Source organism: Bactrocera latifrons, unplaced genomic scaffold, assembly GCF_001853355.1.
Source record: "Bactrocera latifrons isolate USDA-ARS-PBARC rearing strain unplaced genomic scaffold, ASM185335v1 scaffold_47, whole genome shotgun sequence".
Classification (NCBI taxonomy): Eukaryota; Metazoa; Arthropoda; class Insecta; order Diptera; family Tephritidae; genus Bactrocera; species Bactrocera latifrons.
The window spans coordinates 560278-566277 of NW_017537123.1; the positions used below are offsets into that span (position 1 = coordinate 560278).

Genomic DNA, 6000 nt, shown 5'->3' on the forward strand with positions numbered 1-6000 from the left:
AGCCACAAGCCAGCATTTTTGAAAAAAAAAAAAATACAAATTTCATATTTCCGAAAACAGCCGAAGAAGCCAAGCAAAATGAAAATCGCTCAAACGCTTTGAAGAAGCTTGCAATCAAATCCTTATACATAAGAAATAAAAAAGAAAACCAAAAGGATATGGATAGAGTATTTGAAAGATTGCCATAATGGCAAAAAAGTATGTGTTTGTATGCTTTTATATATTTTGGGTTAGGTCAGTATGCTATTGCCAATGGCACGTTCACTTCTCAACTCTGTTCAGCTATTTGCACATAACAAGAAATCAAGAAAACGAAGAAATAATGGAAATACACGAAGTCGATACATGCAGTCGAAACATTTTTATTTTGGAACGATGTTTAAGAGATTGGGCTGCCAAACCAATAACTTTGAATGGCTTTATTTTATTTCAAGCTAAAAAAACAAGATCGTAAGTATGCGATTGCTTGTATGCTTACTCAGCTGGAAAGAATATTTGATTGTCGCGTGTGAAACAAACTTTGGCTACATACATACATATGTATGTATGTATCTATGGAGGGCGATTTGGTGGAATTAGTACTCAGTATGTATGTACTTGTATATACATATATACCATACATATAGATTTGTGAAATTACATTCGAGTCTGAATTCCCATTTTAGGTTGAGTGGCTTACTACTAAGTGCTGTGGTATAAGTATTGTATACTCATTTGGCGTTCAGATGCTTAAAGTAAAGTTTTTGTACAATAATTGTAATTTCAAAGCTGTTCAAATTTAAAAATTGTATGTACAAACACTTGGCGCTCGGCTTTCAAATTACATATGTACATATATAACACAACTCCTCCATGAAGTTATTCCGCTCCATTATCGATTTAACGCGTTTGGAGTAAAATTTCACTTATTACAGCTAGGTATTGTTGTTGCCATTATTGCCGTCAATGCGTGCAAGCCATCGGTCATCTGAAAAAATGATCAAGTAACCAACAAGTCAAATAAACTATTAAACCCAAGAAATACAATAATATTCATATTATCGGCCTCACACTTGATGGCACAAATAGAATTAAATCCATAGCCATAACCTTCTAAGTGTGCGTGTATAAATTCAGCTGTCAGATCATTTGTTCGTGAACATACATAACATTTTGAGTGCAACAACTTTTGTTATTGTGAAAAATGGATAAAAAAGGAATTTAGATGAAGCTTGACGATGAACTTCGATTCAACCATCAAGGATTGGTAGGCTAAATTCACCAAAAAAGTCCACAAAATAATTTTGGATGATCATAAAGTGAAGCTGTTCGAGATATCATTCACTCTAAAGATATACACCTCTGTGCAAAGTGGGTGCCGCTAGTTGATGATTCAGAGCAGTTTGTTTTGTTTGCAAAGAACAAATTATACAACAAAATTGGATTCGAAAAGTTGGAGGATCACTATACTCAGTGTAGCACAGCAGTCGATCACATCTAAGAGTTCCTGAAACCGAACTAGGAAAAATGTCAAATCTAGGCTAATTACAGAATGTCTTTAGACGATATTTTCTTCGGGCAAAAGGAAGTCGGCTGACTGGTTGGGCTTTCGGCATATTCGAGATGTGTGGTAATATTAACTAGTTGGTTTCATTGTATGGTATTGAGGTTGGGATATACATACATGCATATGTATATGTACATATAACCATATACATATGTACATACATATGTTTAATAAATGTTGAAATAGGGCAAACAGGTTGCATACTGATTGATTTAAGGGCGCTCAAGTATATTGCAAGCAGACTTCGACTTTTAATAGGTTTTCGAGTTTGTTTTCATTATCTATTTGTGTTTACTATACATGTACGTACATACATATACATATGTAGGGAAAACACCCTACAGTGAGTCGTATTGACCCCGAAGTGGAACTTTAGAGTACATCTATGTATATTGTATCATCAGATTTGAACTCAAAAAGGCCATACGAAGTTTTGTATTAACTATACATACACATATACATTACTTTCCGTTGTCTCTTTACGTATTTGTCGAATTTTATAAGACCACCATTGGTAGGGTATCAACATAGGCATATGAATGATTGTGATTGTGATAAGATAAGATAAAAGTATGCGTGTGCTTTTGAATAATATTAAAATAAATGATTAATATACAAATAGGGTTATACGCGTAGGTACATACATATACATTGATATGTATATAAAGATCAATTGAATCAGGGCTATCGATAATAACTCTTGGAAAGCATTGAAGTGCCAGTTGAGAAATTGAGAACTTAATACAATATTTATAAATTTATTTAGAAAAAATATTTTCCTCAACTTAAGTTATTTCCTTCTTCATCTAAAATATCTTATGTATGTATGTATGATTTCGTTTTTCTGATGCAACTTGCTGTCGTGGCCCTCTTTACGTACATACATACTTACCTATGTATACACTTTTTCACAGTTAAGAAAGTGTTTACTGTTATTTCACTGCTAGGAAAAGAGCTGAATATTATTCGTCTATAGAAGCGTCAAACAAAAACAAACATCCAAAATTATAGTTGATGCACTAAATTTGTTATTCTGATGATGAGAGGAAAACTTTAAGCAAGTCAATTTATTTTAGACAAATGTGCGTGCGTTATTTACTTAAACATCTGACTCAATGACGCAAATAAATATGTCTCTGCGGTGTCTGAATTTCGAATTCAAAGCATTCATTTAAATTTTTGGCGTTTTCTCAGCCTAAAAATAACCCACTGACATGAAGCACAAGAAACTGAAATAAGCAGAACATTTGTAAAAATGCGGATATTTTTAATGCGTTAAAATTTTGTATATAAATAATGTATTAAGCAAGTTATGTAATTGAAATGCTGATTTTTATATGCAAAACTGAAATAGCAAAACAAAGGAAATTGACGGGAAATTTTCAGTTTGTAATTATCGCATTTTACTACTTACATACATGTAGTTGAAAGAACGTACGTACATACATACATATGTGTGGTAAATATGCGATATTAGTCACTTGTATGAATTTTAATGTACTCACCTTCACAGCTGTTTTCGCTTTGAACAGCTTAACAATTTGTCAAAAAATTTTGTTTTGCAAAATATTGGCGTTTCTTAGAGTTTCAGATTTGTTTCGACTCTTTGCCGCAGCTTAACTCCGACGACTGGGTTGTAACTTTGAGAATGCACGTTTTCTACTAAAGGATATTCTAACTTTTTGGGGTTGTTCACGTTTTTATTATTATTATTTACATACAAATGCAGGAATACTTCTCTCACTGTTGGTTTGTAAACACTTGCGCTCTTTGGCAAACAAATATTTGCGGGCTCTCCCTGGTATTTTCGCCGACCAGCAGAAATGTCATTCGCACGCTTTTCCTTCCCAAGTCAATGTCAATTTTACTGATTCTTCTTTCATATATTTAACACAGTTTCCTAACTGTTTATTGTATATGAACATCTAACCAACACAAATGTTTATATACATAGGTGAATGAATATGTTATAACAATTTATTAATATACACATAAATCAATTTACACTTTGCCGCACATTCAATCGAAGATTTTCACGCAACATTTTTAAAACCAATACAAAAACACACCAAAAACGCTAAAGTTTGTTAAAAGGTTGTGTTTTTTGGTAATGTTTCCCTTTCACCGTTAACTGCATCGATAACAGATCGATTTTTGTGGTCACAAATTCACTGAACCAATAGATATTAGCTTCTATTTAACGTTTATGTCGTCGCTTCTTGGCTTAGTTCATGAACTTTGGGTCAAATATTCCAGCTATCACTTCGAACAGCATTACAACACTTGGATCACCCCCGTGCTTCTTTTCGCCGACGTTCTGGTAGGTTTCTTCGATTTTCCGCAAAACGGGTTCGGTTAAAGCTTTTAACGAGAGGGGCGAGGATTGCGGAATCACTGAATACTTTGTACTAGCTAAATAAATGATGTATTCACAAATAAATTTTTGGCAAAATTTTCCTTTTTCTTAGGCTTTAAATTTAAGTGAAAATTTATTAAGCTCTTTTCGTCACGAAAGTGAATGTGGTAATCAGAAATGCTGACACTGGCGTCTTTCTACTGTGCCTATAACCGTATTTAAGCAAGTACAAAATTTTACTAAACTCATTTCTACTCCCCTGCTGAGTGTTTGAACGAATTGTGGGCAAAAAGGGGCATGCTTGGTGAGGAATTGGGATATTAACGAAGAGTAGGCGACATTGTTATCATCATGTGTTCAATTGACAACTAGCTCATTTTAGTTGAATGTAATAGATTATAAAGCAGCCAGTGTCGATGAGAAGCATACTTTCAGGCGGAGTAAAATTGGTTAATGATATTCAAAATTTATATTATATGACGAAAAATTTATTAATATTTATGTACATTTTATAGATTATGAAATGAATGGTATGCGTACACTCGTGTCCACGAAAAGCCTACCGCTCAAAATTTTCAAGTGCTGTGCATATTTTAAAACACTTTACAGTGGTACCTTTTGCGGTATAGACATTTTTTATTCAGAAATAAGTTAAAGCTAAGACATGTTATTTATCAAAAATATTAAAAATTAAAAACAAAACACATTCAGCTATAGACAAACTAATTTGAAAGTTAGTGAGATTTACAAAAGAGACTGGCCTGCGATGAAAAAATTGTATATTTTATTCATTTTTAATTTAATTTCATTTACTCTATAATTGAAAGTATAGTTTTATTTTATTTTATTTTCCGAAAAAAGTTTAAGAAAGTATAATGCTAAGTTTGGCGTGGCTAAGAGTGAATGCATGTAAAATAAATAATTATGACATTTTTGCACGTGAAAAGAAACCGGCCCATATGCTTAGACTCCTAGCCAAATTATTTACATACATACATATGTCTCATCAGTCAGTTTGAAGTAGTGAGCACGTGACCGAAAGTACAATTTAATATGGTAAGGTTATGAATATCACATGAATGAAAGGGTATTTATTATTTGTTTTCGCCAAAAATGACTAATTATTTTCATACTTACCTAATAATATTTTTTCAGTTCAGTTTTCAGTCCATTTGTTACTAAGTTTATTACACTGAGGCTGAATGCTTTCCGAACTGTAAAGACGGAAAACATTCCTACTAAATATCAGCCTTGTTTTTTATTTCAGAGTCATTACTGCATACCATATACATACATATATATTGTTTGTGTTAATTATAACTTTTATATTCCATAGTCAAAATGAGATGAATTAATGCGAAAATATGAAAATGCCAGACAATCTAGTGATATTGTTAATTTTTCGATTTTGTAAGTCATCAAATTAATGAACAACAAAGCACCAAAGACAAAAGCTATCCAAAAGCAAATACAGTGTCGCGTCCTTCAATGAATATAAATACGTGCATACAGCAAATATACACACTACTGGTTACTAAGTAAGCACCTTCAATTTTGAAATTTTACGGTTTGAGTGAAAATTTTCCAAATTTTTCCTTGCATTGTTTTTCCAAATATTCGTCATGCGGGAGTATATGTTGCTAACAATTCGGAATTGATGCTACTCTTTGCGCTCTCGATGCTCTCGGATGCTGATAAGCTTTTCCGAGTGTGACGACCACCGACTGGCACATTTTCGTCTAACATAATCGTACTCACTATCATATCATTAATGCATGTATTCCTACCAGATAAATAGATTTTTCGATTTTCTTACATTTCCGATTTTTGGCTTTTGCCTTTGTGTTCAACTTGCGACAAGCACACTAACTTAGAAACACATACTTAACGAATTTGGTACCGATCTTAGCGATCGAGGGAAAATTCACCAAAATCCTACAAAATATATTTCAGTTGCGAGCGGACCTCTGCACGGAGTGGAACTAAAAATTAAAAAAAAAAAATACTAGAAATAATCAGTCCGCGGAAAACGTTGAAGTTCATATATTTTCTACTACATACTAAATATACATATATATACTTTTTCCAAAACGAAAAC

At 32.8% G+C, this 6000-nt stretch overlaps 2 protein-coding genes across 12 annotated transcripts in view; one reads left to right on the forward strand and one right to left on the reverse strand.

The window, feature by feature from the left end:
* LOC108973265 overlaps window positions 1–4123 on the reverse strand; it is a 30617-nt gene extending 26494 nt beyond the window's left edge. The window contains exon 1 of one of the 2 annotated variants that reach the window (XM_018940390.1): window positions 3052–4123. The gene's annotated coding sequence lies outside the window, so the exon portion shown is untranslated. Of the gene's footprint in view, window positions 1–2438; window positions 2521–3051 lie in introns of those variants that run through there. The other variant, XM_018940392.1, reaches the window with a different exon arrangement.
* Window positions 4124–5860: 1737 nt separating this feature from the next.
* LOC108973243 (FK506-binding protein 5) overlaps window positions 5861–6000 on the forward strand; it is a 36934-nt gene continuing 36794 nt past the window's right edge. For 9 of the 10 annotated variants that reach the window (XM_018940336.1, XM_018940340.1, XM_018940338.1 and 6 more), the window contains exon 1: window positions 5861–5939. The gene's annotated coding sequence lies outside the window, so the exon portion shown is untranslated. The remainder of the gene's footprint in view (window positions 5940–6000) is intronic. The other variant, XM_018940337.1, reaches the window with a different exon arrangement.